The sequence below is a fragment of the Cheilinus undulatus genome, linkage group 14 (assembly GCF_018320785.1).
Source record: "Cheilinus undulatus linkage group 14, ASM1832078v1, whole genome shotgun sequence".
In the NCBI taxonomy this organism is placed as follows: Eukaryota; Metazoa; Chordata; class Actinopteri; order Labriformes; family Labridae; genus Cheilinus; species Cheilinus undulatus.
In genome coordinates this window covers 37,407,699-37,431,719 of record NC_054878.1, presented here as the reverse complement: position 1 = coordinate 37,431,719, position 24,021 = coordinate 37,407,699, and the positions used below count along the sequence as shown (strand labels likewise).

General features: G+C 37.7%; 1 protein-coding gene across 2 annotated transcripts in view; it reads right to left on the bottom strand.

Annotated features, from left to right (window-relative positions):
* esr2a (estrogen receptor 2a) overlaps window positions 1-24,021 on the bottom strand; it is an 85,053-nt gene extending 61,032 nt beyond the window's left edge. Inside the window, exons 1-3 of one of the 2 annotated variants that reach the window (XM_041804837.1) lie at window positions 23,751-24,021; window positions 9,352-9,503; window positions 8,889-9,024 (exon numbers count right to left, since the gene is read on the bottom strand). The gene's annotated coding sequence lies outside the window, so the exon portion shown is untranslated. Of the gene's footprint in view, window positions 1-8,888; window positions 9,025-9,351; window positions 9,504-15,942; window positions 15,993-23,750 lie in introns of those variants that run through there. The other variant, XM_041804838.1, reaches the window with a different exon arrangement.

Sequence of the window (24,021 nt, the reverse complement as noted above, 5' to 3'; positions counted from 1 at the left end):
AGTTATAATCAGGACTAAAGTTGATTGAAAGATTTAGGCCAAAAAAAAGTGAAAAACATTCATTTGCGATATTTTTATAGCAGTTTTCTTACGTCAACATTTTTTTTAAATTTTCAAGTCAAAAAGTAATACATTTTGATTTTATAAATTTTTAAAATTTCAAGCATTTAAGTCATAAATTGAGTAAGTAAATATATACATTTTTGAATTTTCACCTTTAGATCTCAATATCTCTTGTTTTCTTGAAATAATAAAAAAAATCCCACTCTTTATTCCCTTCTTTCACAGTTAATATGCAATCATAGAAGAGAAATAGCTCAGAGGACAGGACAAGTACAGCGAGGGTTAGGTGCCCTGATCAGGGCTCTAACTATCCCCCGTCGGACCAGGCTTGTGAAACTAAACACACTCATCTTTACGGTCAAAGCTTCTTATCCAACATTTCATAATAAAAAATTTGGTTCTTTTGTCCCCTTTTGTTTGGAATGATTCATACTATGAATATTGTTCCTGTGAAACATTAGGCTTTGTTTCCTATGGATAAACATCCAGAGCTGGACTGACATTTAAAAAAGAATGTGTTTGAGACATAAATGTATTCATTCTGTGTATCCCTGCGGTGTTAAAGGCATCTCTATTGTGTTAGAAGAGAAAAACACACAAACACACACACAGGCTTACACACACACTAGACACAGATACAAAGGGAGGAGTTCAGTGAAGTGTAGAAGCACTAATGGGAACTCTGACAATATAATTAACTAATGAAGCTGATGGAGGTGAGTGCTCTCTCTCTGTCAGCTCTCTCACTGATTACCGCCCCCCCGCCCTCCTCTTTTAGGACCCTCTCTCCTCACATCTGCTGCTCCTCTCTGCCTGAGACCCATCTCATGTGTTTGTCCACATATTCGTTGATATTGCAACAATGTTTTCTGCTTTAATAGTACAATCAACATTCAGTCACTCATCAAAAGTATGACAAAGATAATATTTTTGATTGTAGGGGACAAAACACCTGGTTGAGTCTTTTCTGTTTTTGGATTAATTTTGTTGGCTGTATTTTTTTTTACCTGTTTCTGAGTTATAATTGTCTGAATGAATCCCAACTGTTTTTTAAACATTCATGTACACTTTGAAAGTAAGCCCTGTTAAGTTAACGCAAAATTTCTCTTTCTCATTAGTTTTAAATGTTATATTTTAGGCTTTTTCTTTGTCTGGAACAAAAAAAAATGACTCTAATACAACTAAATTCTTCTGTATAAAAAATTTAAAAAAATAAACAAACACAAGCAAACAACAAACCAAAAGAATAAATAAATATCAACAGTTGTTTTGTGTATTGATTGTTTTCATTTCTGCCTTGTTTGTTTGTCACTGTGTCATTTTTTGGACCTACTATTTTATGTTTTATTGTTTGTTTGGGTTTTTTTCTTTGTTACTTCTGGATTGTTTTTGCTGTTTGTTTTTTGTTAAATTATGTGTTATCTTTAATTTATCTGAAATACATTTCCTTGATTTATGGGTCATTTCTTATGTTCTATCCTGTAAATTGCAGGTGCAAAGGTTGAAACCTGCTTATTTTTTAATACAAATGTGAGAATCTTAAGGTTTTTGTAGATTTAAGGAGAGTAAGCTGTTTAAGCAGCCATTCTCTTGGTTTATTACATCATTTTCCATGTTGCTAATACATTCTCCTGCCTTGTCCTTACGCCCTGAGAAGTCATGCACATACCTGTTAGCATCTTAAATGTCCTCCAGAACTCCGTTGATTTTAGGGAAAAAGTAATTTCCCATCATGTTTAGTCTTTGTATCACAGTCAGGTTTGGAAAGTGTGTGGATTTTCTGGCTGCAGGGTCGGACTAATATCTAGTGAGCTATGAATGCTGCTAGCACTGCAACTTGCACCCTCCTCCTCGTCCTCAGCGACAAGTTCGCTTTTGAGGTGTTCTTCAAAGTTTTCGAGAAAAATTAACATGATTTTATTGGAAAATTCACCAGGAGCTCACAAATCTGTGTCTGCCTGGATCAGCCTTTCTCAACCAGGGTGCCATGGAATCCTGGGAAGCCTTTTGGCATCATCAGGCATATCTCCAAAATGCTAAAAATTCAACCAAGGATTACCATGCAGATTATTAGTTATCCTGGCATGGGATTTAAAAATGATTGAAATGCCTTTTTCTTGAAATCATGTCAGCATCTGGGTTTTTGGGTTTTGCAGGTGTGCCCAAACATGCCTAAATGTGTTTTTAAGGTCCCAAAGCCCAGTCTGTGATGATAAAGGCATTTTATTTATTTCGACAAAGTACTTTAGAGGTTTTTCTTGTTAATTCTATTACCACATGCATCTTTCAGCAGTCATAGGCATTTACAATATTTTTTTATAAGTACATTTTGTCTAGGTTGATTTTAGATTTTTATCAATCTTATGCCCCTTTTCAACCATGACAAGGCCAAGAGGGCGCCTTGACAGTGAAAAGACTGTCCTAACTCAACATTATATCCACACCCAGATTTCTTATGTTCTGATCTGTGAGTGCAAATGTCAAAACAGAATCTTAAGTCCTTAAAAGACCCTGTGAGGAACTTTAATTTATGTATTTATGTATTTATTTATTCATGAAAAGTCTTACAGTGCCTTTTTTTAAGAATAAGCTGTATATGTCATCTGGAATCTTTGAAGTGGAAACGCGAAAACAAACGCAGCACAATCAGTGTTGTGACACCTACCCCCGTCAGCAGCTTAAGATCAAAAATGGTTCAATAGAAATATTAAATCTTGTTGCTACAGGTCTCCTTTGACTCAGTACATACATACATAAGCATCAGTATGAATTTCAGACTGTTTCACAACCATCTAAAAACTTGTCATGGGACCTTTAAAATAGAACAGTCCGAACATTTTCTTTAAAAATATCTCTCTGGGTAACTTTTTTCTCATCCTAATGATTATTTAAAAGCTTTCTGGTTCACTGCTTTGCTAACATTGCTCCTAGTTAACAGTTAACCACTCTTAATGCTTTAATTTCACGGTTAACGTAACAATACGTAAAAGCAGTGTAGTGACGAGGTCACAAACGTGTGATTGTTGCGTCGCCACCGAGGCGGTGAGCGCTGCAGAAACATGACTGTTACATTGTGTTCAAGTGTCACTGAGTGACTGCAGCAGCTGATTTATCACAGAGACACTAAAAGGCGTCCTTTGTGTGCCCGTAGAAAAGGCAGGAATGCTGGATGCTCCATTAATTAGGCAGTTTGTTGTGCTTTTGTATGGGGGACACTGGTAATCATTAAGCGACTGTGTGGACAAAAAGCACAGACACAAAAAGGTGTAAACATGGAATAAAGTCATTTCTAATTTTACAGGTTTTTGGCACAGTTATGTGCACAGAATACAACTCAAGAGACAGGGTTTATATTTACTGATGATTGAATATGGGCAAGAATATTAAAGACAGAAGAAGAATCCTGCATTCAAAAGCTTATTAAAACTTGGAGACTTTGCAGACTCTAACCTTTAAAACAGCGCTACTTTCAAACATTCCCAAATCTTGCCACCGCAAACCAGAACTGCTGCATAAATGTTTGACAGTGAAAGTAGAGCTCTGGGTCAAGAAGAAGGGCTACAGCGATTTCTGTGGTAGTGTGATCCATAGAAAAAGGCAACGAGTGAAAATAACACCCAATGACCTTGACCCTTCAAAATCTAATCAGCTCATCCTTGGGTCAGAGCGGACATTTATGCAAAGTTTGAAGAAATTCCCTCGAAGAAATTCAAAGATACTGCTCTCACAAGCAAGGGAAGAACATGAGGCCTCCAAAATCAAATGGGGTCGTACTTATATCCGGGTGGACATTTGTACAAAGTTTGAAGAAAAGTCATCAAGGCATTCTTGAGATATTGCATTTACAAGAATGGCCTGTACACCCGTACATACTGATGTATAAAGAACCTGAAAACAAAACTTCAGCCACTATCAACAGGGTGGAGGCATAAAAGTGCACTTGGAAGTGTTTGAACTCCTCTGGACTGCTGCTCTATGAAATTAATAGCCGTGAACCGTAAGAGAAAATAACTTAATGGCTACGAAATACAAGTACAAGATTTTACAAGATATGACCTACCACGTCTGTGTGGAAACCAACAATCCTACATGACTGTGCTATGGCATAAACTAACTATTGAGAATGTGCTCTCCATGTCACTTTTCAGGTGAGTAACTGACTTGTGTCTTCTGTGGTTACTTTATTTTGGCATCTTTGCCATTTGTAGGTCTAATTTAAATTTTCTAAGGCTCTTTGAATGGATCTTCTTTAAAGTTCTTCTTCTTTTATGTTTTTGCTAGTCTTATATCCAGTATTGTATTTTTCTTTACATGTATATATTACCTGTCAATTAATGTGTTTAGATTTGGAAAAGCAAAATTAACATAAAAAGCAGGCAAAAAGTATCAGTCATATCTGTGTCTTTAATGCTTCAGATGCATACATTTACACATTTAAAAACAGCATTTCATGTAGAAACAAACTCTTCTTTTAATAACATCTATATTTCTGTCTTTCTGGTCCTATTTTACCATTTACAAATTTCAAATAATATATGTCTTTATTTTAGTTCAATCTGATTTTTTTGAATTTCTATTTTTATTTCTCACATTCTCTTACTTACAGTTTTTCAAATTTCCTTTCTTTACTACTGATTCTAATAGTGCTAAATGCACCCTTCCTTTAATTTCCTCCTGTTGTGTTATTCTTTAAATCAGTGGTTCTGAACTAGTCTTCCCTAAACAGCCACCCCCAACTCCTTGATGAGCAATTGCAACATAAATGTATGTTTGATTTCCCCCATTAGATGTATTTAATGAAACATGGTGTTGTTTGGACCTAGACATTACATAACATGACAAAACAAAGACAATGAAGAAAATACCCCCACCCTTCCAGCAAAAGTGTCATAGAAGCCTATGGCTACAATCAAGCACATTAATGAGTCCATTTTCATCAATGTGCATTGTCCCTGACAATAACTAACTAAAATAAACAAAAGATGACCCAAAGCCCCTGAGACATAATTCAGATAAAACTTCAAAAAGCTTCAAGGAAGTTTCCCCCAAAGATCCCTAATATTTCTGGTGAAAACTCCTGGAAATATGCTGCATAAAGTCCAAATAATTACTAGCTACTTTTGAAAATAAATCAAATTTCTTTAGATTTGCAGAAAAGTCCCGGTGACTTTTTTTCTTTAGATTTACAGGAAAATGCCCACAGAAACTCAAAAATGGTATGAAAATGTGAAATTTCAGATACATTAACAATGAAAACTCCAGACTAATTTAGAAAATAAACTGTCAAGAACTTTTTTGTTTCCTTTCTGCTGTCAGAAACTAAAAACACAGGGGAATAAATTGTAAGCACTTCATAGACTATTTGACACTTTTTTCCGGGCACACATCACGACCACTGGAAACAGCTCTGCAACCCACTTATGGGTCCTGACCCACCAGAGAACCACTGCTCTAAATCATACATGCATGGAGGCAGGTACATTGAAGCAGTTTGAGTCAACTCCAGTTACACTTGATTAAATAAAGCAGGTGCTTGACTTGACATAACTCTAAATCCTTGATTCAGTCATCCTCAATTTTTTGTCAGTTTTAATAGAGTATCTGTCTCCATCAGTCAGGGCAGTATGATCTATAATGTCACACTATATGAACTGGTCAAACATTTTTGATCTAAAATGTTGATCTGACAAAAAAAAATTTGTGTCAGCCAGCACTAAAGATTCCTTAAAAAATGCCCATGTGTAGCTAAAACAAAAGAAATGTCCTGCACACAGTTCAGCTGTGTAGACTATAATTCACCATTAGGGGGCAGTATTACCAAATGTGAATGCAACATGTACTTTAACAAGTAAAATCAATCTAATGCCTCCCTCCTGACACACAAACGATCTCTCTGTTACATGTACACTCACACGTATGTCCATCAGTAACATGGCTGGATTTTCAGAGATCTTTAAACGGATAAAAGAGACAGATAGAGATCACAGCAGCGGATAAAGTCGATCTTTTTCTCCATCTGCTATCCTAATGCTAAAACAAATATACAAACCTGTTATTTAATCTACAACAAAACACTCTGCTCTTAATGAAAACAACCAAGCTACTTCTTGGGTGATAAAACTGAAACTTTAGGCAGAATTTTGACATCAAAAGTTGAAAAATGTCTCCAATAGCTCCCTTTTCTCTGTTGGAGGTTCAAAGCCTCAGTCAAACTTAGACATGGATTACAAACTATAAAACTGACTGCCTCCACAATTCATAATGCATTTTACGCCCTTTCCCTTGGCTTGTATTACTATGAATTATGCTTCTGAATGTGATAACGACTCTCTCTTTACAGATCCTGAGAGGAGTGTTGAGTTATCAAAAGACTGAAGTTCTTTCTTCACTTCAAAAGAAAAACAGATCATCAACAACCAGATTTTACATTTCTATATAGCCTAGTTATTCACTCCAGTTAGTCATTCTTCAGAATGCTTTGGATGATAAAGTGACTAATCAAAGTCTGAAGAAATAAATTTTCTCTAACATTTTCCAGTGAAAAGATTCTGGACTTCCACAACTCCTTTGTTGCTGCTCTGTGGTATTTGACTGTGTCTATGCCCAGGTAAGCTGACATTAAATGCTTTTAGTTTCTAACAACTAACACAATATTAAGGAATATTTCATCAGTACGCTCCATAAAATCCTGCCATTTTATTCTTTTCCGTCATGTTTGGCTTCTCTGGCTTGAACCATTGGCTACGTTGCTCACTACAGCCCCCATGATTACTGGTGGTATTGTTATGTTTGGACCGTGTTGGTAAGTTTCAGAGTATGTGAAGAAAGACGGACAAAAAGAACACAGAGTACAGTTATCAGAATGCATTTTGAATGTAGAGCATAAAGAGCTATAAGGGGAGCAGGTCAATTCTAGTACAGGAGCGACTTGATTCTTCACTAAAATGAGTTTGAAAATATTGGATATCGGCAATAACTCAATGTCGTGCACCCATAGTCAAAAGACATTAGGAAGGAAATTTTCATCATACAAAACTTTCACATGTACAAGATATGATAAGCAAAGAAAAAAAAAGGCACCACTTTGTCCACGGGGGGCGCTGAAGTCAACACAAACTAAAGGTTCCTCACAGGAGGAAAGGTACTCTCTTAGACAAGTAGTTCCCTACATTTTTACTGCTGGCTCTCCTTTGGCCAGTTTGATTATTTTAAAGGTGCTCCACTACCCCCAAGCTTTCACATCAATATGTAAACACACTGTATAAGACATTTACACTAAAGTCTCTGACAAAGAAAGGTTGAGGCAAAAGGAAGAAGCATTGCTATCCTCATGACACGATTCATTACAATCTTGGCTATTTTTTTATTAGCTGTAATGTCTGCTGTAGATTCATTGGTAGTACTACATTTTCCTGGAGGTTGTCCCAAAAAATTTGCCCCCTTTTATAGCAGTACAAAATAGTGTGCATTGAGTTTATGTGAAGGGCTGTACAGTGGCACAGGGGTTAGCGCTGTTGCCTCACAACAAGAGGGTTCCTGGTTTACCTCCCTGTCAGGGCTTTTCTGTACAGAGTTTGCATTTTCTCCCCCTGCATGCGTGGGTTTTCTACATGTCGTCCAGCTTCCTCCCACTGCCAAAGACATGCTCATTAGGTTAATTGGTAACTCTAAATTGGCTGTAGGTCTGAGTGTGCCTGATTGTTTGTACCCAGCCTCTTGCCTAATGACAGCTGGGCTCTGATGGGCTCCAGCTCCTCACAGCCCTCAACGGGATGAGCAGTGTGGAAAATGGATGGATGAATTTCATGTGGCCTTGCTGTCATCACACCCTGGAAATCACTGCATTATCCAAGCACACATGAGGCCCAAAGTCCAGTTTGTTTGACCTGAGTGATTGTTTTGTACCACGCTCAAGCATGGTACACTTATGGCTCTAGCACAGATGGAAGAGGTGGGCTTTGGAATGGTATAATTGCTCATGCATGCACATGCTACTCTTAATCATTTTTTAACCAAAAGCAATGTGTTTTAGAGCTGTATTTGACAAAAGCAGCTCAAAATGAGCCAGAAAGTGAGTAAAGTGCATGACATGTTGTTCATGTATTTCTCCACTGTGTTGGCTCAGTGACTGCATGTTACTAGCTCAGGCCCAGTTGGGCTAGAAGCACTGTGAGTGTAGCCTTGAACAAAAAAAATCCACAAAGTAAAAAAAATTACAAATGAAAACATATAGTTCCCACTAAATAAGAGGGAAAGGCAGATGTTTAAGGACATTTGCAGACCAAAATATCAAAAATGTATTGTTAAAAATGTTTAAAGATTAGACATAAGTGTTTGAAGTTGTGGTTGCTTTTAATCTTTTTTTTTTTTTCAATTTTTATTGTATGTTGGTGGGGTCCACCAAATGAATAATTTCTTCTTGGGGGAGGCTTACTCTCCGACACTTTGAAAACTCCGGAGCTAGACACACTTTGTGTTGTAATGTATGTGCCTGTTGTGTTTAATATTTTGATATATTGATGCTTTAGCAGGCTTAAATTGCCAGGAGCTGTGTAAAAGATTACTCTCTTCTTTGCCTGTTTCCCAACTAGTCAAATGTGGATGTGCAATTTTACAACATGCATGGGATAGTTTAGTAGCCAAGATGCATGTGATTAAATTCTCAGCTTTTGTGAGGAAAAGGTGGCAAAGACAACTCTGAGAATCATACATAAAACCAGATTAATTTCTTCCCTGCACACCCTAATCACAAATATTATCATATTTTAATGTTATCCCAAGCCATTGTGTTTAAAAATAAACCAGCTCCCCCCTGAGATACAAACCTTGTTTCCTTCCTCTGTTCTCTTCATTTTCTCCTCCATCTGTGTGTGGAGTATGAATCCTTCCCTCCCTCGTTTGGCTGTAAACTTCCTGACCCTCTCTGCTGCAGCAGTAGTGCTCATCTCTGCATTGACTCCTCTGTGGAGAAAAATCGATAAGCAAGGGTCAAAACAGCCACTGAAGGAAGGAGTATTGGTAACACTATAAAACCATCTGCACTGGATTTATTGAGGATACAAGCATGACACAAAGTGGTGTGATTTTTTTTTTTTTGCACTTGATGTACACTGTAGCACTTGTTCAGATCAGGTTAGCACATATTGATCCAGCCATGTTACTATTATTATTCAAATTGGCAAAGAAAGAAGGCACAAACACACCCATGCTTGACACACGTACAGGAAACCTCTGATAGACCTAATGTGAAGACATCAGCATCTCTCCCTCTCCACACATGCCTCTCACCTCTCAGCACTCTCAGCCCTCATCATGAATAGTATCTTTGGCTCTGAGCCTGCTGGTGTCCATGCCGCGCTCAAGCTCCTTATCAGGTGTCAGATGTGGCTTTGGTGTCACTGGGTCTAAGTCTGTTTCCCTTCACACCCAGTTTTTGAGTTCTAGATGGACAAAATAAAGCAAACACATGAATGTCATTGTTATTCAGCTCAGGGTCAGTGAAAAATGTAGTTCAGTTGTTGATCTGTTACTAAATCTAAGATTGATTTTCAGTTTGATCTTTCTGTTGTGTCTTCCAGACCCATTCTTTTATGCTGTTGTTCATACATGCATATAAACAATAAAACCATAACTTCACTGAGACTGCAGATGAACAATTAGGTTTTTTATGCAGGGCCACTTCCATTTTGACAATCTTTGGGTCTTTTGTCTTTTCAGTGCAAAGTGATGAAACTGGACCTTCATTTCACTACTTCATGGTGTGTCTGCAGGAGCAGGGGAGAGGCTGATCTGACAGATGGTTGGGTGCATTCTGAACTTTAATGAACGGCTTTTTCCTGTTGTTTTCATTTGTTTGGAACGTGACAGCTAGATGAATAGCTAGTCTAATCTAGTCAAGCCAGACAGGCATGTTTCAGTAAAGGAGCAACCTACATGGTTACAAAATACAGAAGTTTAATAAAACTGCAGTTCCTTGAATGTCCAAGTTAAAATGCTGGCTTTTACAGCAGAAATAAACATTTTAAAGGCCAGATTCAAATACTATTTTTGTCATAAGATGTCAGGTCTTTATGGGCACACACTGTGAAGGCAGTGATTATTTATTAACAAGTCATCTGTTTTGAGTTTAAGAAAGAAACAAGTCTTACGTAATAAGGGGCGTGGCTGATATGACATCATTCAGGCTTTGTTCAATATGTTCTACAGTCTTTTAGCGACTCCCCTCTTTGCCATCTTCTCAATTAGCCAAAAGTTAGAGTAAGCATTTCCAATATGGCTACCGCTATGGCTTCATAATGCCACTCCAGAAACCAGTGGATGACATCACTGAGACTATGTCCATGTTTTATACAGTCTGTTATAATAATGTCAAGCTAGAAACGACCAATTTCAACTAATCATAACATACACACTTAAACCACTGGCTGCACAAAGTCAAGTTCTATCTCCTGCATTGAACTCCAGTTTAACAAAACAGACAAAAAATAGGAATAGTTAATATTTTTTCTCTGTCAACAGTTGCAAGGATAGAAAACTATTTTTAAGTGTTATCAGGTTAAGACGTTGTATAATAGAAAATGGGTTACTGTAAATCTACACATGTATAATTTGTAGGTCTATAGGTCAATACTGTTTGTTTTTAATACTCCTCTTTCTCTTGCTAGATGATTGATTAGGAAATACAAGATAGTAATTTAAAAGAAAGCTGTGATTTTTGACATGTTAATTTGGACAGACAGTTTTCTTATGGCATTATCAGAGAGCCTTGTCATCACAAAGGAGAAACAGGGCAAGGGCAACTCAAAGTACCATCACTTGACCCCAAGACATCAGAAAATTCTCTGTTTTAAAATAAAGACCAAGTTGTTCTAGTGCCATGAAAGTTGTTCCAAAACTAAATCCCTTAACTGGAGAAGTTTTCATTATTGATTTCCTCAAATCATATTTTCCCGCTGTGAGACCAAAGCTAATGTGACTTTAGCTAAGAACATCCCATCCCGGACTGTCTGCACAGTTTGGAAAGTCCCAAATCAAACCGTGGGAATCTGGTACATGAAAGCCTGTGTCTAAACACCAGGGTAAGTGAATGAAGACTTCAGATGTCTATGTCGTCTCCTCAACATTTTTACCAATTAGCTGCTGATCAATGAGCAGGAAAGACAGCAGACAGTATGAATGTCATTAAAGGCTTGGTTATAAGAACAAGGGTTTAGATGTTAGGATTTCTAATGCTGTCACAAGCCAACACCAACTAATTCAAGAGGAAATTGAAGAGCATGCTGGACTCTCATTTTGCCAGTGGTTCCAATTTTGAAGATGTAATGAAACAAAATCAATGACTTGTTGGATCTAAAAACCAATTTTCCAATTATGCTGTTGCCTCTGTTTCTACTGCACATGGCTACAGATAAAACACCGTTATTTAAAAATGGATCTAACCATTTTCCCTTTTATATTTCAGTTTGGGGTTTTTTGTTCCTCTAAGTTTGTGTCTTCAAGGTTTAAAGCAAAAGGCCAAATCAAAAAATAGCCTGGTATCACCTCTAGATTCTTTTCAGATTTCCAAGGCATGTTATTGACAGTTTCAGATCGAAAATGTCTCTGCTGCATACTTCACCTTGGAAAAAATGAACATTTGATATTTAATAGGCTGGTAGAGTTGGTAACAGTAATAACATCCATTTAAAACGAGAGACAAAGTACCTCACCATAGAATGAGGCTCAAAATGAGAAGAATCTGTAGCATTTTTATTGTCAGATAAAGAATAGAATACTCATGTTAATTCAAAAGATTTCAATGTCATAACAGTTTAAAGATCAAACATTTGACATGGCTGGATTTACTGGATGATTATTCACAGACTATTCCTGCTACATGACCTTCTGTCCAGATAAGAGAAAGATTCAGAGGGTTCCATGTCAATAGCAGCAATTTTGGTGACAAAAACTTCAATAGTGCTCTCCTGTGCTGTCATTCATTGTATTGTGTCTCCCCAGATACTAGAGTATTAATGGTTGTGATAAGCCATAGCAAGGCTGGCTGGAAATCTGTTTGAATGGAGGAAGGACCAATCACATCTATGAATACTGCAATTAAAATGAGCATTGCATATTGTCTTATTTTCAGGCCACTGAAATATTAATATAAATTCATCCATTACACAAAAACATTTCACGTGATCTATAAAGCTCCTAAAGCAGGCTGACAGCATGAACAGCATGACAAGCCATGTCTGCTTCTTTTAACACTAGGCAAAAAATGTCCAAGAAACATGAAATCCAAATCGTAAAGATAAAAAAGGTTATGTCCCATGATAAAAGGCGATTTTTGACACAGATCACGTTTAATAAAGTGAACAGCAGATAAAACGGGAGTAACCAGGGAGCATCCATGATTGAACTGATAAAGCTCATTTACACTGCCAACAGTTTTACAAATGTCACAGTCAATCAGATCATCAAAGCTTTATAAATGTCCTTTGGATTCATCATCTGATAGGCAAGCACAAGGCCAGGAGACAGCAGTGAAACCTACAGTACAGTTAGAGTACAAAGCCAATATTACTGTAAAAATTACAGTAACCTGCCTAGGAAAGATTACTGCTAATTTTCCCTCACAGAGGCATTTCTGTGAAAATGGATATAGACCTGTACAAGCTAAAACTTCATACCTTTCATTAGCAATCTGATAGAAGATTAGTCAAGGGTTTCTGATGGAGTAAAACAAATGTAATGCATTTAAACAAACGTAACTGTGAATAAGCATCCTCAAAAGAATTGTAATTGATAGATTAATTCATTTTAAGATTACTATTTAGGTAGAAAGGATTATTATAAGCTAAACACAAAATCCTTGATTAAGGAAAATATTCAAAATACTTGCAATGAGTCTCCACATGGGTAACACAACACAATCATCGGAGGAGGCAAATCTGGTCTCCAATCAGGAGTAAAATTGTGTATGTGGCCAGCTTTACTTGTAAATACAGACAATGGGCTGAGGGCCTGAGAGATAAAAGGGTATGAAAGGAGAGGTCATGACACAAGAGGTAACCGGGCTGCAGCCATACTCATCTATTTGAAGGGGCCCTGGCAGTGCAGAGGTGGCTCACTACCTCCATCAACTGTGGTACAACAGTGTAAGCTTCACTTCAGGCCTGGAGAGATGCCAGCCAGTGGAGAAGGGGTCTGACAATGGAGATCTACAGCCTATACATATGCACATTCAGGCCAGAAACAAGAGCAAAAAAAGCTGCCAAACTTTGCAGGAATGTTGCTGCTTAAAGACTGTAGGTCAAAGTGTTTTGTTTACTGGATGCTGCAAAATGCATGTATGAACAGGACGGCCAGAACCTTTCAGGAGCAACCTGTCTTGAAAGTTTAGGAGCGCATGTGCAATTCAGTCTGTGAATAAAAGTACAGACATTTTAGCAAAACATGCACTGAAATGGTACATTTGCAACACTTATTAAATGCAATATTACACCAAAAATGAGAGAACCTTTTTCAAACATTCACTTCTAAGTTGAGCTTAACCCTGCTTTAATAATGCTCAAAATAGTATGATGACTGTGGACAATGGTGTAGAATTAAAATTACAGTATTTCTCAATCTAATACTTGGGCAAAAGAGTAAAAAGAATAAACTCAAGTAGAGCAGAAGACTACCGAAACAAATCATTGCCTAAAGAATGAACCAGCAGTAACAAGGTACAAGGATGAAAATAGAATTTTAACATTGGTAGGGTAAGTGGACTAGGTTATTGAATAAAGACAGAAACATTTCCAGGTATTGTCTGGATTAAAATGGAATGACGTTGAGAAGTGAGTTAAGGTTGTTCCAAAGAATTCCTCGATCAAAACCCGAAACCCCAGTTAACACATTCACTTCAGTCGAGTTGGGAATCTTGATCATGGGTTGGAATTTTCTCCCTCTCTTTGATGTTTCTCCAAGCGTGACTATTTATACAGCCACCACTTGTTGTCTGGAAAGTGCGAGCCTCTGCTGCGCCGTAGATCCCCGCTGTACACAAGCATATAAACACGGCCCGGCCTCACAACGCTGCCCTCCTTATCGACAGGAACCCAAAGTTCCTCCAGTGGAAATGTCTTTGTTCCCCCTTGGCTGCCACACAATGAGCGCGACTCTCTGGAGTCGGCTGAAGGCACTGCAAACGAAGGCCTTCACTCATTCCACACATAGCAAAGGGAAGGCGCTGACCTTGGCAAGAGACTATTAAAATTGTTCTCTAATGAACACTCAAATGTACAGTCACCTTGGTACACAAAAACATGTTCTTTATTCAGCAAAACATGTTTTAGTAAAAGGTTCTGGGTTAGAAAAACAAAGGGGGTTTAGTAGGACAAATCATTCCTAAAGGACCAGAACGTAATGTTTCCATGATTTCCCATCATCTATGAGCAAGGATCCTTCGGTTAAGCATACTGCATCACGTGCAACCATCGACCTGAAATCTACAATATTAATTGATTTTGCAGCTTTTAATTGTTTTTTAAATTAACACTTAATCTGCAAAAAATGTACATAGAGAGCCAATTAAGTTATTAAGTTATTCCTTCAGATGGTCCTTGGTACTTACTTTTAAATCACTTTTTGAATTTGTCCATCCATGCATAGTTTAATCAAGATATACACTGAATTGTTGCATATCTAAATCTTTATTCACTTCTTAATCACAGTACTAAGCACTGATTGCACTGACTAAAGTATGCATCACATCTATCAACCATAACTAATCATACGCTGCCTTCACATGGAAATGTGAAGAAAAGGCTTGGTGACAATCATTTGGGAACATCACTGCATTGACTCTAGGCGATTACTTTTTCAGTTGGCAAAATAATGACTTTACATTATATCTTTGTATTCAAATGACACTTGCAGGAACAAGAGAGAAGATGACAAGGGTGGGGATCTAGATAAACATTTGCTATTTCAGGTTTAATGGTATTTGTATTCATTCCTATGATTCAGTTCCTGTAAAAACAAATATGTCTGAATTCTTTCTACAGTCTGTAGCATGAATGGAGAAAACAGCAATCATAGATGACAGCCAATCTAGGTGGTGGTAATGGTTGTATCTAGGGATGGGAATAGAGAACCGGTTCCAATTGGTTCAATCCATCGACATCATTTACATTTAATCTTAATGATTCCCTAATCAATGTCTTACTTCCACATGCCTTAAAAAAACACAGTCTCACAAGAGGCAGTCAGTGAAGCGAACAAGAACAGAGAAGTTGAAGAAGTAAACGTGCAGACAGTCACAAAAACAGCCTCAAGAGGCTGAAAATGGGGCTTATTTCTCAAAAAATGATGCAAACAGCACGACGTGCAATGTCTAACAATGACGCCAGGCATCAGTTTATTTTTATACGTCCAGAGATCTAGGATCCAGAGACTAGTTTTAAATTTATTTCAAGGTAGAGCAGTTTGTCTTAACTGTGACATTTCCAACACAAGAGAACATTTTTGTTTTAGCTTGTTCTCCCCCCAAACACTTGATGTTTGATTGTTTATTATAGCCAGTAATTGCAGTGGGCTTGTCATTGACTCTCACTTAAGGAGGCATACATCTTGTTCAGTGTTCAGAGAGAAAGAGACTCAATAAAAAATTTGAGTTTTTAATAGTGAAACCTATTTAGTCTACTTTTTCCAAAAGGAAAATTTTCAGGAATTAATCGATATGGGAATTGATACAGAGTTGAATCACTAAGAAGAATCAATAATTGCTTCAATATCAATACAAACTTATCAGTTCCCATTCCCAACCTGTAACTGTTTGATAACTGCTTTAAAAAAAACAACAAAGAAGAGGAAGCATACATAACAAACCACATAGAGAAAAAAGTTTGCTACAGGTGCAGCAGCAGGGCAGCGCTGAGACCTGCCAGCCTCTTAGGTCCTCGAGGTGTATTCAAAAACCTCTGGAAGTAAAAGCAGAGAGGGTCAAGGATATTAGCAACATTTAGGGCATACACAGATATGCAGAAGCAGCAGCTACAAGTGTGTATTTAGGTGGCTTTTGTAGACTCTCAATAAAACGCCTCATCCTGTTTTTGCACCAGTTATTCTTTGGTCATTCGCTGACAAACATGAGTCAAGATTAACACTTTAAAGACTCTGAAATTCACATTTTATTTTCATCACTTCTCATATTAATTTGATTGTTCTCATGAGATAATAGGCTATTCTCTACTGTGTTGCTTTCTATTTTGCATATTTTTCTAATCTGGTTTTCCTCTTATTTCATGTTTAATACAGCACTGGCAGCACCAATTATCACAGGTAGTTCTCAATAACATGAGAAGGATCAAACTGTAAGATTCACAGTTTTCTCACACTGGAAGTGTGTCAGGAGCACCTGCAATGGAGCAGAGCCCTGAGCTGCTTGAGGAGAACTATGAGTTCACCCAGGAATCGTATGTAAACAGCTGATTGCTTTGCCTTTTTAGGGTTGATCTGCCGCTCATATCAACATGATTCCATGATTTATTTGCTCCTCCCATGGGTGAGTACGGTATGAAAGATTAAAAGGTTCATGTTTGCCACAAAAGATGTGTGGGTTCATGTGAAATTCAGTGGCTTTCCACCTCAAAAGTTAACTTTCCTCATCACTGGCACTGTAGTAGCTCTGTGACCCACTGACCTCCCAATAACCTTTTGCTTATGTTGCAGGATGTTGATAGCATGATGATTTGGCATCACATGTTTTTTCTGCTTCTTTCAAAGGTGATTAGTTTGGTAGGTAAATGTTTTCTATAAAGTATGTGGTTTCATATAAAACTCTGGGCTGGAGTGCAGGCAGTGTGAGTGCGCCCATTTACTAGAAAGGCAGCAGTTTGCTCCAGAGCACACTTTGCAAGCTGATTGCAGCACAGCCGTTGTACATGGGATTTAGGGGTAAGAAGAAAACCTTTAAATCTGTCATTATTTTTTGTCATGCTTGGGATCCCTCAAATTTTCAGAACCAGTTAAGATTTTAGAAATATACTTTCTAACCTATCTGTTTAATTTCCTATCTACCACCTGAGCAGAACAATATGTTTAAACCTTTCACTAGAATTATATGACCCTCTACCAGGTACACTGCTGTCCTACAGCTCTACATATTCTCCAGTGTATTACACGTAGTGTCTAAAAGATGGCAGATAAACATACACACAACATGCACACTCACGCAATGGATATTCCCTAATGACCTGCCTCACGGCAGCAGTCAGCTGGAGCTCCACAGGATAAAATCCTGTTACTGCTGGCTTTTCATGATGGCTTTAACCACATTAAACTCCCCTCTCAAGTAAAGATCCAATTTCCTTATCAAACAAGGTAGCACACACAGGAACAGTGTGACGAGGCTGCCTTCCTTTAATGTCGTAAAAACAAGTATGTTTTTCTTCCCTCAGCATCTCCAGCGGCCCGTCTTTCTGTGTGGATGAGAACAGGAACTCAGTCAGACATATGGGGGAAGAAAGGGGGAGCAGAGGGTGAGGGGATAACTCACTTCGTTCTGGTGATGTTTGTGTCCTCACAATAATAGAATGAGACTGAAATACCATTTAGTAAGAACATTTTGTCCTAGCCAGTTCAATTAGCTTGTTTAGGATTAAGGATTTGTTTAAATTGAGGTTAGACACTGTTGGCCATGTAGTACACTGCAGATAGCATGCTGTTGCTGGCACTGGCATCATAAAGGTCCAGGCACTAAACAGTTACACATAAAAACACCAGACATCATTGACCACCATCACTTCACTTGCAAACATCAGATTTCTTGCTCAGCATCGGCACAAAGTATGCGGTTAGCTGAATGTAGGGGTGGCCATTTCCACAGCACCAAAAAGGAGGACACCTTGCAGCACTTAGTGAAGCAATCACAACAAATAGGACTCTAGAGTATCCCCGCAACAACACAATCTTGTCCATGATACCATACAGTGATTCTGAGATGCTGTATTCATTGAAGGACAATTTGATCTATGATCTATCATGATGTAGTGTGATCACTGAAGATCTCTCAGCCAATTTTCATTCCACATCTACATTCCTGTGTGGCTGCTGATGCTTGACTGAATGATAAACCTGCAGCTCATCTGTTGCTCTTGTGTTTGTCTGCGCTAGCATGCCTATCACTGGCCCCCTTTCCTTTGGTACTGACATCCACATCACATTGACAAAGAGTACAATGCAAATTTAAGTGATCTTTGCTGCTTCTAGCCATAAATGAGCGTCCTCTTGACTGTTCTGGATTTAATGAGGTCTGTATTTTCAACATGCTTACAATCTGTTAACATGATTACATGTAGGTAGCTAGCACGGGCTTGTTTATGTTGTCAACCAATGATATATCAGATAACCATTTGACACCAATTTCAGCCAATCGTAATTGTTGGCCAATCTTTCATTAGACCGTAAGTGTTACAGCATTGGACAATATGCTGTGCTATGTTCAGGTGAGAGTCAAAAAGGAGGAAAATTAAATGTCTAGGTTGAGGCTGCGCCAGACACCAGACAAGGCATTTAAATTGCAGACTTTCCGGCCTAAAGCTGGGCATAAGGCCAACCTAGCTGAATGGACTGCACAACAATTTGTTATGTTGTTTAACAGAATGATTTATTGCTTGTGTTTGTTAAATAACTCATAAGATGAGTAACCTAAAGATAATTGCAAATTAGATTATTAGGGGGAAAAAAATGCAAGTAGATTATTTTCATAAATTGTTCAGCCCTACAAAGTATTGTAATTTTAAAGACCTTTTACTGCTAATGCTATAAGAGAGCTATACAGAAGCACTTTGTACACAAACAACAAATCTGTCCTGCATCCTTAGTCCACTGCCCGTCCAGCAATCATGAAACAGGAGATCCCATTTAAGTTGAAGACAATCTACACAATTAAACTGCTGGGCTCAACACCTTTAGAGAGTCTATGATCAGTTTGTTTCTTAGTTTTTCTTTGTCTTTAAAACTGAATCACACTGTTGTTTGGCTATCATATTCATTTTAATGGAATTGAACTGTTTAAGGATAAAAGCTGCATGACCAAAGTGCATAAAACATTATTTAAATCAGTTTCAGCAAAACCTTAATTTTCATTATTCAAAAGTGTATAAACCCATGAGGCTGATTTAACAAACAAAAAGCTAATTCATGTTGATCAATATCTTCAACTTCCAAACCAAAATATTCATTTGACTCAAATAATGAAGCAACTAAAAGAAAGGTGGGCCTACACCAGGTACTGACTCCCCTCCCCCAGCTCTAGCTCCAGCAGCAGAGAAACTATCTGTCTTATTATCTGTCTGTCGGCCACATGTTCATCTGCAGGATAAAAGGTCTTCCTTATTAAGTCAGCTGTCACATCGGGCACCATGCCAAGCAGCACTTCCATCCTCCAGTTATTCCCAGCTGTGCCCTAATCGCTAAATGCCATCGCTGAGTCCTAGCATGACCTCAAACAACCTTGATTTACAGATTTTCTGGATTCGCACTAACACAACTTGATTGATTTGATTAATCACATGTTGATTAATTATTTTGTAGAAATTTAAATTTGCCATGTTTGTCTGTTGAGTGCATACAATATATGTTAAAACCAGTTTCAATTCAAATCCAAGACCCCTCAGTTTAGATGGATGAGGGATCATTTGACTTTAAAAATCAATCAATTATGTTTAAGTGATACCCCCTGTTACCTTCAATTACCATTTTATTAGGGCATTGTAATTGATCTGATTGAGCTCAGATGGAGTTGACCTCATCTATCCAAGGTCTCGTTCCTCAAGTCTCAAGTTGAGACTATTGATTTTAAAACTGAACTGGTTTCTAGTTTAATGATTTTTTTTTCCACGTTAAAGTGTCATTTATAACACTTTCAGTCAACAGAAACATTTTAACATCTATCAGTTTGCAAAGGCGGGTCAGTATACATTCCCCTTTTTTTGGTTTAAATCAGTTAAAAATGAGTTTTAGCTTCACTGTGTATAAGCGAAATTGAAGTTTGTCTTTTTTGCATACATGAAGTCAATTTCATCAACTGATGAGCTACAATGTTAAATCCTTATTCCTACAATAAATCACAGAAAGCTAAAAACAGACTGTGAAGGGTGTGTCTGCTGTTTGGCTGGTTTACTGGTTAAGAATTAATGGTTATTTCAGTTATGGATCTATTGTTTAAATCATTAAATAGCCTTTACATTCTCATTTCAGCTTCTCAAATTATCAATTGAAGAGTTGCTTTGCACGACTATTTCTTAGGACAGGTGCACAGGAGGGCAAGGTAACCAGCAAACATTTCAAAGGAAACTGAGAGTATTCATTTGCAACGTTTTGGTACTAGAGCTTCATCAGGCAAAACAAAGCTCAAATTGTAACTCATTTCCATCACTGGTTTAATCATTGCCAACTTAATGAGGTGATGAGTTGACTAATCTGTTTATGTCTTGCATAGCTACTTCAGACTTTGATGTGATTTTACTGTATTTTTAGTTTGTGTTCAAGTATTCACAAATCATAATTACCATTAAAAAAAGTTACAAGAAATGATAATAACCCAGGGCTATTAACTGTGTGACTATAAAGGAAACATCAACATGGAGCTCCGTCGTATAAAGGAGACTATTCAAACATTATTCAGCCGCTGCTGTCTCCCTCACGAACTAAAACACGCTTCTATGAGAGAAAACAGCTAACAGTGACATCTGACTCCATGAAGAGATCTGACTTTCTTTAAAAAAAAATGAAGGAAAATAAACAATTTAGCACTAGCTCTGTTAACATGAGAAACAGCACAGATCAACACTGTTAGCAGCAGGAAACAGGAAGTGATGCCATACACTTCCCACTTCAGTGGCACCCAGGCTTCAGTGTTGATTGGCTGGTAGTTGTGTTATAAAGCCAGTCAGATAGTATTGTGGGTGGGATATTTGGACTTTGGAGCTTTTCCACTGACTTTAAGCCGTGCCAATCCAAGCTGTGCTGATTTATTTTCCATCAACAGTTTGGCCCGGCTGGGCTACGCCAAGCCACACTCAGAATGGTCCTGCTTTGGAGCATGGCCCAAGCGCAACCGTCCCAACTCCACGCCCATCACAGTGGTTTTGGGACGCCTCACAGACATATTAAAGTAGCAAACGTGCACCACCCTCTGAAATACCCTCTGGAATACCAATAGAAAAAGGATAAGAAACTTTAAAGTAGGAACAATGGCCAACTCCTAAACACAAAAATGCTTACTGGAGTGCAGTTATTTGCCCGAGTAGCTTGGTTGTGGGGGAAAAGCAAATCCCCTTCTACGCTGGACTGCCATGAGGAGTTTTGATGAATGGAATTATCAGATTGGAAATGCTGACTCTATCTAACTCTTGATCAGTCAACAAACAGGAAAAACATGGCGCTGAGGTAGGCCGTAACTGTCCTGGTAAATGGCCACCATGTCATGAAATAGTTAGACACCCACGCCTTTATCTTCTCCAGACTAAAACACTATGACTTCTTGTTTTCTGGCATCACCCATAAAGCTATTTCTTGCCTCGAATTAGTTCAGAACATAGCAGCTGTGTTTCATCACATCAGCTTAACTTTACTGCAAGTAAACAACAATGTACTGGCCATATCAACAGCATTTCACTCGCTAGCACGTCCTCCTGGGATGTGTGTTTACGTTGTTGTATCAGTTTATCCAACCTAAATCACATCTATTCCATATTACAAAATAAATTCAGATGGATTTTTTTTTTTTTTTTTTTTGCTAAAGCTCTTTTTCCACTGTGATGCTGTGAAAATGGAATGCAGGAAATTCAAGTATTGCCCATTCAGAAAAAATGCCCTTGAGCAAGTCATCAGGCTCCTACATGCTGCAGATTTGTGGCTCACTTATTAATGATGCTGACAGTTAAAATGTGAAGAAAGCTACACAGCACCTCTGTTAATTCTTTTAAATTCCATGCAATAAAAGCTCCATAGCAGCAAAGATTTAAGATGTGAATCAGAGCCGCCTACAAACATTTCAGTACATTTAATATGCCCAACCACTTTCTCTTCAGCATTATTTCTCAAACGCTCTGACTCACCCTTTACTTAATGTGGCTCAAGGCAACATATTTCTATGACAAGCCCAAACCAACTAAGGTATGTGTGATATTACAAAATCAATGGTTTATTTCCTTACATATTGCAAACCAAATGAGTCAATACCAGGTGAGTCACACCACAAGGTGTGGCAAGAAAAACGAAGATAAATGGCTTAAATGTAGATAAAGATTTGTGCTTTTATATAATCAAAACAAAACCCACACCTACATTCACACTACCGTGGAATTAGGAAAATCATCTCTATTTACGGTTCATGTATTCACTTGTTCTCCTTCAGCAAAGGCAGTAGTGGACAAAAAGTCAATCTTTATAGTTCGTTCTTGACTTCTTGAACAAATGTTGAGAAAACAGTCTAATTCCAATGTATTTCACTTATTTAAAGTAGCAACATAGATGTGAGGTCATTTGAAAGCTCGAATATAGGCCTATCTATGTCAGTATCCTCACAACAGCAGGATATTTTTCCACTGATAAAGATTATCATTAGCTCAAAGGTCCAAATAAGCATTTAAATATTGCAGACTTATGACGCGGTTGCTTATCAAGTTTTGAGAAGTATTATACAACCCCAATTCCAAAAAATTGTGGCACTGTGTAAAATATTATTAAAAACAAAACGCAATGATTTGCATTGTCATAAATAGATATTCTATTAACAATAGAACATAAACATCATATGAGATGTTGAAAGTGTGAAAAAACACTAGCTTGCTTCGGATTTGAAAGCAGCAGCTAGTCTCAAGGAAGTAAGGAGATGGCCACGTTTGCCTTTATGTAGCATCCCCTCTTATTCATTTATTTATTTTTTTGTCTGAAAACAGAGAATTGAGAAGACCAGTTGCTGGAGTTTTGGGGGAGGAATGTTGTCCCATTCTTGTCTGAAGGAGGTTCATAGCTGCTCAACAGCACTGGGTCTTCCTGCCAGATTTTTCATCTTATGCCTTCAAATTCAAAATGAGCCAATATTTGAAATGAGGTGGTAAAATATCTCAGGACTCAGGTTCAACTTCTGATATATTATTCATGTTTTATTGTGAATAAAACAGTGCCCCGAATTTGGGGAATTGAAACTGTAAAGCTACAAAAGCAATACTAAGAAGTAAATTTTGGCTTTTTTGGTGACTGAGATGGGCATTTTTCTAAAATACTGCTATTTAATAGCATAACTATTAAACGTAAATTATCACAGAGAAACAGTTGTCATATCTGAATATAAAGAAAAAGTTAAATATTTTACCATGATGCATTTTTTTTTAATCCTTACATGAATACTTATTCTTAAAAAACATTCCTGGTATTATTCAATAAGCAGACTGTTTTGTAGCATTATTCATAACCAATAGAGTGCACAACAATGCAACTACTTAACAAGAAATACACTAATTTAAAAAATGCAAATACTGTTAAAAACAGCACGAAAAAAAAAAACTGTCAGCAATGAGACGTTAACAGAAAGAATTACCAGAGCACCACTCCAGAACTAGCAGCTTTATTAGCTTAAAATTAAAAGTAGGAATTACGTCACTGAACTGAGATAAATATTGTGTAAGTTGTTTCAAGCAGCATGTACTTACTAGACAAGTGAAACTGTAATCCTCTGAATCTCACTGGGAGGTAAATCGTCGAGGATTTCACGGAAGAACACACCGAGAGGGACGACAAGCTAGCTAACAGTTAGCAAACGGAGCTAGTTGACAGGTGTGACGCAGACGCAATTATTCCCATAGCCACACTGGTACAGCCTAATCAGGCTTTTTGTTGGCTAGTCTGAATTTATATGCTTGCTTAATATAATAACTCATAGCAGTAAGCATTTCGACTTATAAAGCAGCAGGGACAGTTGAA